Source organism: Carcharodon carcharias, chromosome 10 (assembly GCF_017639515.1).
Source record: "Carcharodon carcharias isolate sCarCar2 chromosome 10, sCarCar2.pri, whole genome shotgun sequence".
In the NCBI taxonomy this organism is placed as follows: Eukaryota; Metazoa; Chordata; class Chondrichthyes; order Lamniformes; family Lamnidae; genus Carcharodon; species Carcharodon carcharias.
Window position 1 is genome coordinate 132,848,497 of NC_054476.1, and position 16,285 is coordinate 132,864,781.

Below are 16,285 nucleotides of genomic sequence, written 5' to 3' on the forward strand. Positions count from 1 at the left end.
TTGACTAGTCAGGAAGCAGCGTTTGCCAAACTGCCAATCCTGAGAATTTTAAAGAGATTTTCCCAACTTTTCATGGATTCAGGGAAGGCTGGGGATGGGGAAGCAAGTAAGGAACCTCACACTGTTTGTGCATGGAGGAGTTTTATATTATGCTTGGAGGCATCTTACTTTTTGTTATATGTACACTCTATTTTCCATTGCATGAGGTTCTTCCTTCTTTGTGTTCTCTCAGTGTTTATATATGGGTTATGCATTTTATGTATGAGCACTCATGTTACTGTATAATTATATGGGGCCTATTCATTAGTTTCTTTCCAGCTTCAAAGAGGCCAGAGTTGAAAGAGAAATGAAAGGAAAATGCCCAAACACTTTGCTGTATGTGACCTCCAGCCTTTCTATCTGCAAAGTTGCACATCTTCCCTCTGCCAATCAGGTTAATGGCAGCATCCTCTATCGGAGTCAAAATCCATATCAAGGCAAAAGCTATTCTTGATGCCTCTCTTTAATTAATTTCCAGTTTCTCCATCAAGCAGAGTGAGAATACATTATTTTGTGCCCTGTTGAAGGCTTGCGAAGGTGTCTATGGGAGATTAGGATTGAGAGGAAGAAAGAGCAGATGGAGGTGAGACAGGGATTCACTGTAAGGACAGTGGAAGGAAATGTGGTGAATTGTTACATTATGATTGGAACAAAGGTTTATGAAGAGGAAAGGGGAGGATTGCAATCCTGGGTCACTATGTTTCTTCTCACATTACAGCCAAGTTGTAGGAATTATGCTTCTGGCATTGAACTGCCCAGCCACTTTTCTCCACTTGTGCTGACTACTTTGCTGGGCCACTGACAGTCAATCTGAAGGAGGAAGGACCCCCTCCTGGTCCTCACTTGTCACAAGAGGACCTTTGTGGCAGTATATGAAAGTCAGAGTACTCAGGCCATTGTCATTCTGCCCACTACATTTGAAATGAACTGTCCATTCACCACTACAAAAGCTTCACTTCCTCTTTTAAGAGCTGCTTTTAAGAGGTGACTTCAAAAAATAGCAGATCTGGCTGATTTCACACCCTCTCAAATAACAAGCTGCCCAAAAGTAGTATGATTTGCACTGGCAGCTTGCCTCCAGCATTTAAACATGGCCCGATCATCAGTTAGGCCACCCACCAATATGTCATTAGAGGAGCTGAGCAGACACTTCACTTGCTGGTCATCTGATTTATGCCATATGCCAAAATCTCCTGCAAATTGTTAAAGGGGGTTGCAAAAAGCACTGTGCTGCCACAAATAAATGATTGTAACAATGGGTTATTCCAATAATAATAATAAAAATAGGATTCTATTATACACAGCATTATAGCAAATTAAAGTCTATTGCAAGAAGACTTCCATGGCTCAAATCACAAATTTCTACAGTTCTTTTGTTTAAAGATTGCATTGCATATAATTGGAATCACAGAGCATGCAATGGAAACATGAAACAGCTCACTTCTTTTTAACAAGCTAGTGTAGAGCTGATTAGAAAATGATTGCATCAACATCATGGCCTTGATGGAAACTTGGTTCAGGGATAATGTTACCTTCCCCCTAAATTAAACCTCCCTGCTTGGCTTTTCCTTCCACCTCTTGCCCTGTCCAGGCTGTCATGGTGGAGGTGTGGTCCTCATCACCAAATTACACCTTGGTCTATCCCTTTATTTCTCTGGCACCTGCTCCTTCTCATCTTGTTCCACCCTTAACACCTCTCATTTAAAATTCTCATTCTCTACCGGCCACCCAAGTGCCATGAGAAAAGTTCTTAACCATATATTTTCACTGCTTTCCTCCCTTAGTGTCTGCCCCAAGTGTCTTCTCATCTTTGGTGATTTCAACCTCTATCACCATTCATCATGCTACCTCTTCGCTGAGTTCCCCCTATCCTCACTTAATTGCTCCCTCCATATAAACTCCCCTACCCATATTCACAGCCACCCTTTGATTTTGCCATCTCATGTGAACTCATTGCTTTCAAAATGTCGATCATAAATAAGGCCATCTCTGTTCTCCTCCACTTATAGCTTTCCACCCATTTCTTCCTTTTCCTTTGCAGCTCTACTTGTAAGTTCACCCTGGGAAAAACTCTCTCCTAATTCTGAAACTGGACTGTCAAAATGCCAATGTCCAGCCTTTAGCCTCCATTTGTTACTATATTTCTGCAGCTATTGATCTGCTCAACTATACCCACCTCCCCTGTTTGATGCCCCAGTCCTCAGTAAAATCGTTATTCTCTCCCTTCTAGCCATTCCTCCATTACAGTCCCCATTGCCACTCCCTTAAGTCCAAAGGACACAGATTTGAATGGATGTAGCAAAGAATTGGTTTAGCCATTCTCTGCCAGGTTTGACTGCACCTCAGTAAGCATTATTGTGTCCAAAACACAAGAGGAAAATTGACCAAAATAAATTAAGAATAGTACTAGGTCCAAAGTGGAGTCATATAAAGTTGCTAGAAGAAGTAGAAACCTGAGGATTGGGACCAGTTTAGAATTCAGCAAAGGAGGACAAAGAGATTGATTAAATGGAGAAAAGTAAAGTATGAGAGGAAACTTGCAAGGAACATAAAAGCAGTCTGTAAAAAGAAAAAGATTAGTGAAGACAAATGTAGGTCACTTACAGGCTGAAACGGGAGAATTTATAATGGAGAACAAAGAAATGGCAGAGCAATTAAACAACTACTTTAGTTATGTCTTCACGGAGAAAGACATAGATAACTTCCCAGAAACGCTAGGAAACCAACGGTCTAATGAGAAGGAGGATTTATTTATTTTTTATTCATTCACAGGATTTGGTCTTTGCTGGCTGGGCCAGCATCTATTGCCCATCCCTAATTGCCCTTGAGAAAGCGGTGGTGAGCTGCCTTCTTGAACGGCTGCTGTCCCTATGGTGTTGGTACACCCACAGTTCTGTGAAGGAACGGCGATATGATCCCAAGTCAGGATGGTGAGTGACTTGGAGGGGAACTTTCAGGTGGTGGTGTTCCCATCTATCTGCTGCCCTTGTCCTTCTAGATGGTAGCAGTCGTGGGTTTGGAAGGTGTTGTCGAAGGAGCCTTGGTGAATTTCTGCAGTGCACCTTGTAGATGGTACTCACCGCTGCTTTTGGGCGTTAGTGGTGGAGGGAGTGAACGTTTGTGGATGTGGTGTCAATCAAGCGGGTTGCTTTATCCTGGATAGTGTCAAGCATCTTGAATGTTGTGAGGGCTGCACTCATCCAGGCAAGTGGGGAGTATTCCATTACACTCCTGACTTGTGCCTTGTAGATTGACAGGCTTTGGGAAGTCAGGAGGTGAGTTGCTCATCACAGGATTCCTATCATCTGACCTGCTCTTGTAGCCACAGTATTTATATGGCTAGTCCAGTTCAGTTTCTGGTCAATGATAACCCCTAGGATGTTGATAGTGGGAGGTTCAGTAATGGTAATGCCATTGAATGTCAAGGGGTGACGGTTAGATTCTCACTTGTTGGAGATGGTCATTGCCTGACACTTGTGTGGCACGAATGTTACTTGCCATTTATCAGCCCAAGCCTGGATATTGCCCAGGTCTTGCTGCATTTGGACATGTACTGCTTCAGTATTTGAGGAGTCACGAATAGTGCTGAACATTGTGCAATCTTCAGCGAACATCCCCACTTCTGACCTTATGATGGAAGGAAGGTCATTGATGAAGCAGCTGAAGATGGTTGGGCTGAGGGCACTACCCTGGGGAACTCCTGTAGTGATGTCCTGGAGCTGAGATGACTGACCTCCAACAATCGCAACCATCTTCCTTTGTGCTAGGTATGACTCTAGCCAGCGGAAAGTTTCCCCCCTGATTCCCATTGACTTCAATTTTGCTAGGACTCCTTGATGCAATACTGCATGAAATGATGCTTTAATATCAAGGACAGTCACTCTCACCTCACCTCGGGAGTTCAGCTCTTTTGTCCATGTTTGAACCAAGGCCGTAATGAGATCAGGAGCCGAGTGGCCCTGGCAGAACCCAAGCTGGATGGTCAGTGAGCAGGTTATAGCTAAGCAAGTTCCGCTAGATAGCACTGTCTACTGCCCCATCTCTAACTTCCCTTTCCTCTCATGTCTTTGAATGCGGTGTCAGCTCCCAACCATGCCCATCTGTCCTGAGAGTCCATGTTTGAAAAGTTCCAATTCCAAGAAGTGAGGTGAGAGTGACTGCCCTTGACATCAAGGCAGCATTTCACTGGCTATGGTATCAAGGAGCCTGAGCAAAATGAATTCAATCAGAATCAGGAAGAAAACTCTCCACTAGTTGGAGTCATACCTAGCACAAATGGAACTAGCTATGGCTGTTAAAGGCTTCAGGACTTTTCAGCAGGAGTTCTTCGGGGTGGTATCTTAGGTCCAAGCATCTTCAGCTATCTTCCACTATAAATTCAGAAGTGGGGATGTTTGCTGTTGATTGCACAATGTTCAGCACTGTTTGTGACTGCTCAGATACTGAAGCAGTCTCTGTCCATATGCTGCAAGACTTGGACAACATTCAGGCTTTGGTTGATAAGCAAATAGCATTCACACCACACTTGTGTCAGGCAATGACCATCTCCAACAAGACAGAATCCAAACACCTCCCCTTGAATTCAATGGCATTACCATTGCTAACCTCCCCACCATCAGCATCTTGGGGTTACCATTGGTCAGAATCTTAACTGGACCAGCTATATAAATAGTGTGGCTACAAGAGCAGGTCAGAGGTTGAGAATTCTATAGTGAGTAACTCACCACCTGACTGTCCTATGTCTGTCCACCATTAATAAAACACAAGTCAGGAGTGTGATAGTATATTCTCCAGTTGCCTGAATGAGTGTGGTTCCAGCAATACTCAAGAAACCTTCTTCAAAGGCACATTTCAAACCTGCAACTTCTACTACCTAGGAAGACAAGGGCACAGATGCATGGGAATGTCACCACCTGCAAGTTCCCCTCAAATCACACATCATCTTGTCTTGGAACTATATCGCTGTTCCTTCATTATCACTGGGTAAAAGCCTGGAGCCCCCTCCCTAACAGCACAGTGGGCGTACCTATGCCACATGGACTGCAGCAGCTCATGAAAGTGGCTCATCACCACCTTCTCAAGGGAATTAGGGATGGGAATAGGGCAAATAGGGCTTTGAGGAGGCAGTGACAGAGCGGTAATGTCACTGGACTAGTAATCCATGAGACCCCAGCTAATGTTCTGGGGACATGGGCTCAAATCCCAGCACAGCAGCTCATGGAATTTGAATTCAGTTCATAAAACTGAAATATAAGGCTCGTCCCAGTAATGGTACCCATGAAACTATCATCGATTGTCATAAAAGCCTATCTGGTTCACTAGTGTCCTTTCAAGAAGGAAATCTGCTTTCTTTACCTGGTCTGGCTTACATGTGACTCCAGACCAACAGCAATGTGGTTGACTCTGAAATGACTGAGCAAGCCATTCAGCTCAAGGGCAATTAGAGATAGCCAAATGCTGGCCTTGCCAGTGATGCTCACGTTCCATGAAATTTTTTAAAAAGGGTAACAAATGCAAGCCTTGCCAGCAGTGTTCACATCTCATGAAAAAATATCAAAACAAATATTCAATCCTTGCTACAGAGCCAAAATGGCTCTTATCAAAATCACAAATGACATCTTAAGTGACTGTGACAAAGGTAAACTATTCCTTCTGATCCTTCTCAACCTGATTTCAGCCTTTGACATTGCTGGCAAAGCCTTTCCATAATCATCCAGTTAGTTGGGATGGCATCATTTGGTTCCATTCATAATCTACCCAGCTGTAACCAGAAAAGCATCTACATTAGTTTCTCTTCATGCTCCCACACATTTGTCTCTGGTGTCCTTCATGGATTTATCCTTGGGCCTCTCCTATTTCTCATTTACATGATTCTCTTAGTAACATTATCCAAGACATTGTTAGTTTCCGCATATACGCTGTGTTATGACTGTGTAGTTGGTAAAGCTGAGTTATTTAAAAATCCCTTAGGGAAACTTTAAACAACTGTCATAACCTATATTTTTAAGTGTTATGTTTGAGATGCGACTTTAAATTCTGGAATCAGACCATCAGTTCTTGAGGTTTTACATTAAACTAAACGAAACATTTATTAATTTACACAGGTTAAAATATACATATACATGGCTACAAATTACAACTATCATAACTTTTAACAAATTCCCAAACCAATCTCCATTTAGGCAACAGCAACCTATAGGGCTGAATTTCCTGGCTGGTGGGGGCGGCAGAGTGGGAGTGGATGTGGACCTGATCGCCCCCCCCGCCACCGGGTCTGGGCAACGATTTTACCCGGGCGGGCCAATTAAGGCCTGCCCAGCGTGAATCGCGGCTCCCGAGGACAGCAGGAATGGATAGGCGGCGGTGGGATTGCAATGCCCGCCGGGTCCAATGGCGACCCAGCTGCCTGTTTTAAAAAGCTGCTGCAGCCTTTCAAAGGCTGAAAATCATGGCCAGTGGAAGGACTCCCCAGAGCGCTGCTGGTGAGCAGACCAAGCAGGAGGGATGACTGCCTTGCTACTCTCCTCGAGGAGGTGGCAGCATGGCAGGAGGTCCTCATACCCTAGGAAGGGAGGAGAAGGCCACCCCCAACATGACCAAACATGCCTGGGAGGAGGGGGCGGAGATTGTGAGCTCCCGCGACATGATGCAGCGCACCTGGATCCAATGTTGCAAGCACTTCAATGACCTGTTGCACTCAGGAAGGGTGAGTACCATGTTGGCATTGGTCACTTAACTCAGCAGGTGGGCTTACCCCCTGGTGGAGTAGCGGGGGGGTGGGTTGGGGGGGGGGGCGGTGCGGGGGCACCAAGTCTGAGTGTAGTGACTGCATTGAATCATTGACGGCCTGTGTCCTTCACTGGGTGGGCCAGCAGATATTGCCCATGCTGAGGTCATCCTGGGATGGGTTCTGTCCCCGCAACATGTGGTACACTGAGACCCACATTACTGTTTTGGGGGCAAACTGGAGGAGCTGCACCTAGGCGCAGTGCTGGAACTCCAGGACATGTCAAAGTCAGGGTGATGACATGCTAGGAGGGGAGCTTCAAGGTGCGTGGCACCGATCGATCTGCTGTCCTCTGTGCTCCATGTCCTTGTGCCTCCTTGCGATGGAAGGTTAGACCATGTGGTGCCTAATGTGATGTAAGCAGCATTTGGCCAAGGGGGTGGGGACAGGCCTAGCATCTTTGTGTGAGTGTTCAACAGCAGCAAGGTGAGAAGACACTGGACCCTGCAACGTCCCACTCTGGTTGGGGTGGGCTGTCCGCAAAGAGAGTCCAGGTACAAGTAGCACTAATCAATGTTCTTCTCTCCTTTTCAGGAGAAGAATGCACATAATGCAGCCAAGTGGGTGAGGACAGGGGGCGGTCCAGCACAGTTAGCAATTCTTAGTCCCTTCGGGCAGGAGGCCCTAGATGTGGAGAGGTGCCATGCCTCACTCTTCCACCACTGTCAGTGAGGCTGTCGTGCCACAGGCAGGTATGTTTGCCCAGCAGTGAGGTCACCATTGTTCTCCCAGCAGCTAAGGCAGTGCTGAATGTTCAGTGATTGAAGTTTGCAACATGGCTTGACCATTGCTCATGGAAGGATGAGAGTACAATGATCAGGGGGACAGGGATACACATTGACATTGTCTCCACGTTAACTTATCCAATGTCCTTGTTCTTCCTGTCAACATCAGATGAGCAGGGCCAGGAGGAGGAGCAGCAGAGGCCCCCTCTCACACCTGAGGGCCCTGAAGTCTCACCAGCATCTGGATCCAGTGTCGCAAGCATCATATCATCTCTCCCAGGCAGGCACCAGCGCAGATACTAGCACCTCAGTGGGAATTAGAACATCGGCTAGTGTCCCGGGCACAGCGGTGAGGGCACTTCACAGTCATTGGAGGAGCTGGCAGAGACAGAGAGTGCCCATGGCACCAGCAGGCAGAGGACTGCAGGGGGCCAGACACATGCTTAGTCGGTGAGTGGTGATGTGCCTCTGGAGCCATCCGCGATGCAGCAAGCGCAGGAAATGCAGCTGGGTGCATGGGAGCACATGAGGTTATGCCTGGCTTGGTGTCCATGGTGGAGGAGTCTACGTGGATGATCACCAAAGCAATGAGCCTCATGTCCGAGCGCCATGCGTCCTCCATGGAAAGAGTGGCAACTCTCACGGAAAGGCTCCTCCAGGAGACCATTCAGGACTTCCTGGGGATGTGCTCGGACCTCAGCTGGTCAATGCCAGTGTGGGAGATGGTCTGAGCACCATGTTTCCCAGCTCAGTGCTCATCCATCCACGGTGAGCAAGGAGGTCCGAAGCGACCTCATGTTGGCGCAGCAGCTGCCTGTCCTCTCTGTGGGTTCCACTCAGGGCAGTCCAGATGAAGGTGGCAGCTCCTCCACCCCTCTGCCAGTGACCATTGCATCCAGTGAAGCTACGACGACTGGGGAGATGCCAGCTGTGGAACTGGAGCTCCCTCCCAGGCGGGGCAAGCACAGGCTCCACGGGCCAGAGGGCGACAGCCAAGGTCATCGAGGCCAACAGGACAGCAGAGTCAGCAGCTCTCTCAGATGCCACTCCCAGCGAGTGGGCAGCACCAAGAAGTAGCACCAGAAAACATAAACATAAGGCACCTTAGGCACACCGCGTGTTTATCACTGGTGCTTTCGTGTTGGCCTGCAATGAGGTTCTTATGAGTTGATGTGATTTTTAAAACCTTTTTCATTTTGTTTCATTAAGTCTCTTTGGCTGCAATATTAAATTCAGACATGTCACCATGGCTGAGGGTGCCTCTTTTCTTCTGCAGGTGGAAGGTTTCCAATAATATTATGAGTACTTTGTAGGACATTCGACTTTATTAACAAGGACTTCAGTTAATGTTCCTAACATGACAGATTTTGTACTTAGGTCTCAAATAAGGAGCATACAGCCCAGGCTTGTCCTGGAGGTCCAAATGTGGTATGCTAGCTGAAGGTTTGTTGGATTAAAGCCTCCCGGGTGTCCCTACCTCCCTGGAGTATGCTCAGGTCAGCATCAAACCCCTCAGCATTTCCCTGTGCATGCTCATCCTCGGACTCATTGCTGGACTCATCATCTGCATCTGCAGCCAATGCGTCTACGTCTTCATTGTCCACAGCATCGCCCCTTTCTAGTGCAAGGTTGTGGAGAGCGCAGCATGCAGCCACTATCAGCAACAGACGATCTGGGGGGTACTGGAGTGTGGCACCTGAGTGGTCCAGGCATTGGAAGCGCATCTTGAGAAGACCAATGTTTCTCTCCATCACAACCCTTATGGAGGTGCGGCTCCTATTCTAACGCTCCTCAACTTCTGTTCTTGGATGGCGAAGTGGTGTCATGAGCCACCTTATGAGGGGATAGCCCTTGTCATCCAGCAGCCACCCATCCAGCTGAGCTGGAGCACTGAAGAGCCCCGGCACTTGGGAGTGTCTGAGGATATAGGCGTCATGGGAGCTGCTTTGGTACCTTGCACAGACTTGAAGAATCTGCAGCTTGTGATCACACACTATCTGCACATCCATGGAGTGGAAGCCCTTCCTGTTGACAAAGGTATCGGGCTTACCTGCTGGCGCCTTGATGGCCACATATGTGCAGCCTATTGCACCCTGGACGTGGGGGAAGCCAGCAAAGGCCATGAAGCCTCTGGCTCTCTGTGTCTGGCTTGCTTGGTCCCAGCAGTAGTGGATGAATGTCAATGCATGCCTGAACAGAGCGTCTGTAACCTGCTTGACACAAATGTGGACAGCTGATTGGGAGACACCGCAAATATCATCCACTGAGCCCTGGAATGATCCAGAGGCATAGAAGTTGAGGGCAGCTGTGGTCTTTAGAGCCACTGGCATGAGGTGTCCACCCACACAGTTCGCAGAAATCTCAGGCCCAATCATCTGACAGATATAGTTGACTGTCTCCCTTGAGAGATGGAGCCTCCTTCGGCACTGCACCTCAGATATATTGAGGTCGCTGCTTCACCACCTGTATACTCTGGCAGCAGGATAGTGGTGTCTTCTGTGACCCCTTCCACCTTGGACAACCTCTTGGCCCTGCACTCCTTGTGCCTGCGCCTGACTTCCCAAAGGTGGCTCCCCTGGAGGCTGAATGTGCACTCCTAGCCTCCTCCCCCCTTCTAGCCCTCCCTTTCTCCTCAGCGGAGGTGCCTCCAGTGGAGAGTTCAGCTCCCATTCCCAGGCTAAGGGAAGGATTCCTGAAACCTGCAGGGCCAAAAAAGATTCCTCACTGCAGAGTGCTGACCTGAAGGTTCTGAGTCCAGACCAAGCAACTGGTATGCATTTTGAAGTATTGCAGATCACACAGGCAAGTATCAGTGACTTTGAAATATCAATGTTTGTCAGAGCACACTCGCGACTGCACTGAGCCCTGTTGTCCCTACCGTAGATGATACTTATACAAATGTGTCCTACCCGCCTGGGTAGTGCCAACCCGGCGATTGCACGGGTGCCGAAAAATCGCCATCGATGGGCATCTCAAGGGCCTTAAGTGGCCTGTTAATTAATGGCGGGCGCGCATCGGAAAGCATCGCACGCCTGCCCAACAAAATATCATGATGGCGTGTGGCGATGTCGGGACGTTCGCCTCACATCACCGCATGTCATTTTGCACATCAATGGGAAAATTCTGCCCATAGACTTAAACATGCACCAGGCAAAGCATTTTCACCTTACGAAATCAAAATGAGGTTCTTTTCAGTTTGGTTCCAATGGAGGCCAACAGCTGCTTTTGATCTATCACATTGCTTCTGCCTTACACACACAAAACTGCTGAAGTTATACCTAGCATCGCTCATTGAATGTAAATTCTCGTTATATCATCAGCCCCTTTGAACTCCACCTTTTAACAATGAAACCACTTTCATTGTACCAATTTTATTAGTAATATAAACTTATTGCTTGGTCTCTGCTCACTAGGTAGTAGTTTTCACCTCACTGCTTGAATGCTCTATTCAAAAAATGCAAATATATGCTATCTCTCTTACATATCAAAACTAGTGCACATCAAAGCACCCAGACCAGATAGTTTTAATCCAATTAAGACACACCCACAGGCTAAACCTCTATTTTAAAAGAAAAATATTTTCCAATAATATTATATACATTAATAGCTTCATGACAGCTGATATAATTATTTTAATTGCAAATCATTTTTCTGTAACTCTACTAACCTCCGTTAGTTAAACACTTCAGCTGACTTGTCCTGTAGTCTCTCCTCCCAAACAATGTTATCAAACACAGTGCCAGTTTCAATCTATGAGCCTGTGATCTTGTTACCATATATTCTGGAAACAACCCAGGATGCTCTGTCTGTAACACCTCTGTTGAAACCACTTCTATATGCTACTCAACTACCCTAGGCATCACCCAAACCTGTGACCCTGCCACATCATTACCCAAAATAAATTGAACACCTGCAATGGGCATTTTTTCCACTACTCCAACAATAACTTCACCTTTCTTCAATTTGTTCTTTAAATTTATCTTCCACAAGAGAATAGGTTTAGCATCTCCATGAATCCCACTTATTATCACCTGCTCCTGCAATACTTCCTCTGAGCAACAAATGTCACTATCCCACATTAAGGATTGACTAGCCCCTTTGCCTACTCCATCCTGTACATATTAATGATTTAGACATGAATATAGGAAGTATGATCAGTAAGTTCGCAGATGATGCGAAAATTGGTTGTGTCATAAATAGTGAGGAAGAAAGCCTTAGATTACAGGATGATATAAATAGGCTGGTAAGATGGGCAGAGCAGTGGCAAATGGGATTTAATCCTGAGAAGTGTAAGGTGATGCATTTTGGGAGGACTAATACAGCAAGGAATACACAATGAATGGTAGGACCCTAGGAAGTGCAGAATGTTAGTGGGACCTTGGTGTACATGTCCATCGATCCCTGAAGGCAGCAGCACAGGTAGATAATGTGATTAAGAAGGAATATGGTATACTTACCTTTATTAGCTGAGGCATAGAATATAAGAGCAGGGAGGTTATGTTGGAACTGTATAAAATGTTAGTTAGGCCGCAGCTGGAGTACTGTGTGCAGTTCTGGTTGCCACACTATAGGAAGGATGTGATTGCACTGGAGAAGGTACAGAGGAGATTCACCAGGATATTGCCTGGGCTGGAGCATTTCAGCTATGAAGAGAGACTGGATAGGCTAGGGTTGTTTTCCTTAGAGCAGAGAAGGCTGAGGGTGGACCTGATAGAGGTATACAAAATTATGAGGGGCATAGATAGGTTAGATAGAAAGAAACCTTTCCCCTTATCGGAGGTATCAGTAACTAGGGGTTATAGATTTAAGGTATGGGGCAGGAGGTTTAGAGGGGATTTGAGGAAAAATGTTTTCACCCAGAGGGTGATTGGAATCTGGAACACACTGCCTGGGGGGTGGTAGAGGCAAGAACCCTCACAACATTTAAAAAGCAGTTAGATGAGCACTTGAAATGCCATAGCACACAAGTCTATGGGCTAAGTGCTGGAAAATGGGATTAGAATAGATAGGTGCTTGATGGCCGGCATGGACACGATGGGCTGAAGCGCCTGTTTCTGTGCTGTATAACTGTGTGACTCCATGACTCTATGACACCAGCTCTACCTCTTCACCACTTCTCTTAATCCCTCCACTAATCTTTAAACTTTCAGGCTGCACATTCGACATCCAGAAATTTCCTCCACCTAAATATTGGAAAGATCAAAGCCATTGTCTTTGGTCCCTAACAAAGCCCTGTTCTTAGGGCTGGATTTTCATCCTAGGAGTGAGTAGCAGGAGTCAGGAAATTTCCTGGCTTGGCCCACCTGCCTCAGGAGAAAGTGCCTGCAAAAGCAGGATTTCTGTGCCTGAGGGGTGAGGTGCAGGCTGGAGTCGGGCCAACTGCCTCAGAAAATATTTCAGAGGCAGCCACAGAGGCTAATGGAGGCAGAGATGGGCTGTTTAAAACATTGCCCCAGTCATAATAAAAGCAATGATATACCCAATGGCCCACACACACCCCATACTCTCTCCATGCCAACCTATGCCCCTGCACTCACCCCCATGGCTTCTCATACTCTCTATGCCAAACTATGACCCTCTACCCACCCACCATGACCCACCATACCCTCCATGTCAACCTATTGCACTCCCAAGCTCATTCACCTAGTATAAACTCTGTACCCAGCTTTAAAAATCCAGTGGTCCATTCATAACTTTCTTTTAAAAAAACAGCTTTTACTACAGCCCTATAAAAGTTTTAATCAACCAGACTTTTAAAGTATCAACAGCAGAAACTGCAAGCACTGGACACCTTTTTGTCTTGTGTAAATAAACATTGAGAAATAAGAGAAAAAGCTGTCAATCAATTAATGTTTTTCCTTGGCACAGTTGTTTCTGTAGGCTAATGGATGTGTAGGCTCTCAGAACAGTCAACAAAAGTTATGAATGAATGTTTGGATTTTAAAAGCTATTCACACATGAGATTGTTACTGTAAGGTTCACTGGTTCTGTACTGGATGAATGGGCATGGAACTGCCATAGTTGGCATGGAAGGTATGAGGGCCATGGGGCAATGAGGGTGGATAGAGAGACATAGGTTGGCATGGAGGGTATAAAGGGCCAAGGGAGGATGGGTACAGGGGCATAAGTAGGCATGGGGGAACATAGATAAGACCTTTTGAACTTACCCAGACTATGGTTCATGTTACTTCTGAGGGGCCATGAAGCACAACTCCTTGGAAAGCTGGCCAAATGCCACAAAGATTGTAGTGGGTTCCTAGATGCCTATCCCCCCCAAGGCAGCTGGCCAGGTTAGGAGTGTAGGGTCTAGGCTTGCAATCTGCATCAGCTTGCACTCTTATCCCATCCTGACGGGAATTGGGGGAACCAGGAATGGGTCCGGGAATCTCGGACTCAGGTCCTGGTGGCCATTTTTAAAGGTCCATGGAGTCTTCTAACTCCGCAAAAACCCAACCCTAAGTCTCCCTCTCCTTGGCAACTGTCTGAGGATGAAATGGACTGTTCACAACACTGGTGTTATATTTGATACCAAGATAAGCTCCTGACCACTATTCATGCTATTACCAGGATCACATATTTCCACCCCTGAAACATTGTCCAATCCCACCTTTATCTTAACTCATCTGCTGCTTAAGTTCCCATCCAGGCTTGTATTGCCTGTAGACTTGACTACTCCAATGCACTCCTGACTGCCTCCCATGTTCTACCTTCCATAAACTTGATGCCTTTCAAAATCTGTTGCCTGTGTGCCATTCACCCAGCACCTTTATTCCCGTAAGTAATGTCTCAGTTTTAAACTATAATCCATGTTTTCCAATACCTCCATGGCCTCATACATCCCAATCTTTGTAATCATCTCCAGTCCCACAACTCCCCAAGATATCTATGCCCATCCAATTCTAGTCTCTTGAGCATCCCTGATTTTAATTGCTTCACCATTGACATCTGTACTTTCAGCTGCTTAGTCCCAAAGCTTTGTAATTTCTTCCCTAAACCTTTCTGCCTCTCTAAATCTCTTTTCTCCTTTAGGACAGTCCTGAAAATCTACCACTTTGATCAAGCTTTCATGATCTGCCCTAATATCTTATGTGAATAAATGCATCAGGCACACTTGATGGGAACAATGGGTTCAGGTACATGCTGTTCTTCTGAAGATTGCACACCTCCGCTTAGGGAATAATTGCCCTTCCTAGTTAGATATTCTGCAGGCTGTCCAATTGATGCATAAGTTGAAACTTCTATACAATGTCCTTTCCAGGGGTGGATTTTGCGTTCCCTTGCTAGCAATTTTAAAGGTGAGAGGAAGATGTAAAATTCATTGAGTGGTAGTCCTGCCATCTCCCCGCCTGCCCCAACCTGTCTGAAATTTTTCAGTGGACGGAGAGGCGTTGGGTGGCCCTTGGGCCTATTAAGGCTCTTAAGTGGCCAATTAATGGCCTCATCCCACTGCTGCCTCATTTCACCTGAGGGAGGGGAGGCCCATGCCATGCAACAAGCCTCATAGCTGCATGGGCTGGAGCTAGGGGGCAAAGGACCTGATTTAGGAGCCCCTTGGCTCATCGGAGACATATATCCAAGGTTTCATCCCCCACCCCCTTTGAACCCTCTCCTGTAGCCTCTTGAACCCCACCCTCCACCCCACTCATACCCCTCGCTGAGACCCCCGACCCCTAACTTATCTGTCAGTCTGGGATCCTCGGCATTGGGGACTGTTTCTCGAGGCAACAGGGAAACCATTCCTGGCTGATGCTGCTGGGAATACAGAGATGCCGGCCAATCCAATTAGCCGACAGCACTCTAAGGCAGCACATCCCCCCAAGCAAGGAGCAGAAATCTTGTCTTAAAGCAATTAACGCTGGCCCTAGCATTAAATTACTGTGAGGCAGCTGTCGTGATTTTGGGTAGGCTCCTCCCCTGCCTGAGTTACACCATGACCTCAGCACTTCCTCGCTCCGGGCGCCATATTTAAAGCACACCAGAGCACGGCCTACGACATGTTGATAGATCAGGATTGCACCAGGTGTCAGATGGCCCTGGAAGCAAAGAAGACAGCAGCTCCCAAATTTAGGGGATATATAGTGGCTCACAGTAACTGGGAGAGGTCCCAGACCCCTGGGAGGGGGGAGGGGTGGAGTGGCCCACATTAGGCACCTCACTCATGTTGAGAAGCATGCCATCGCACTGACCGACGATGTGGACTGAGCCTACAGCAACAGTGAGGTCAGCAGCGAACCCACCAGAGGATCCTGCACCCCATCAGCCCTTTCTCAACACAACTGTGAGTGCTCTCTCTCCTGCCTTTGACTCTGCCATGTATTAATTATCTCTATCTTGGTTCACAGGGAACACTGTCAAGTGACTGATGCCCCAAGCCAGCCCCTCAGCTCCATCCAGATCCTCACCTCTAGTCAAGAGGGCTCCTCCTCCATCGAAGAGCTGGAAATAAGCAGCCTGGAAGACCCATCGCAGCGCTTACCCAGACCCTCCACTAACACTGAGACATACACCTCGGTGTGACCTAAATCTAGAGCAGGCTCATGTCTGCAATCTGATGGTCACCACAGGGACTTGTGTCCATAGAAGGAGGAGGAAGGTTCGGCCGAGGTCCCCAGCACTCAGAGGACTGCTGGGGAAGAGGCATCTGTGAGATCTGAATCAGATGACAGGCCTGTGTATTTGGCCTTCCACATCATGGAGAGTCAGCGGAAGGTGGGGGAATAACACGCAGAGCTGT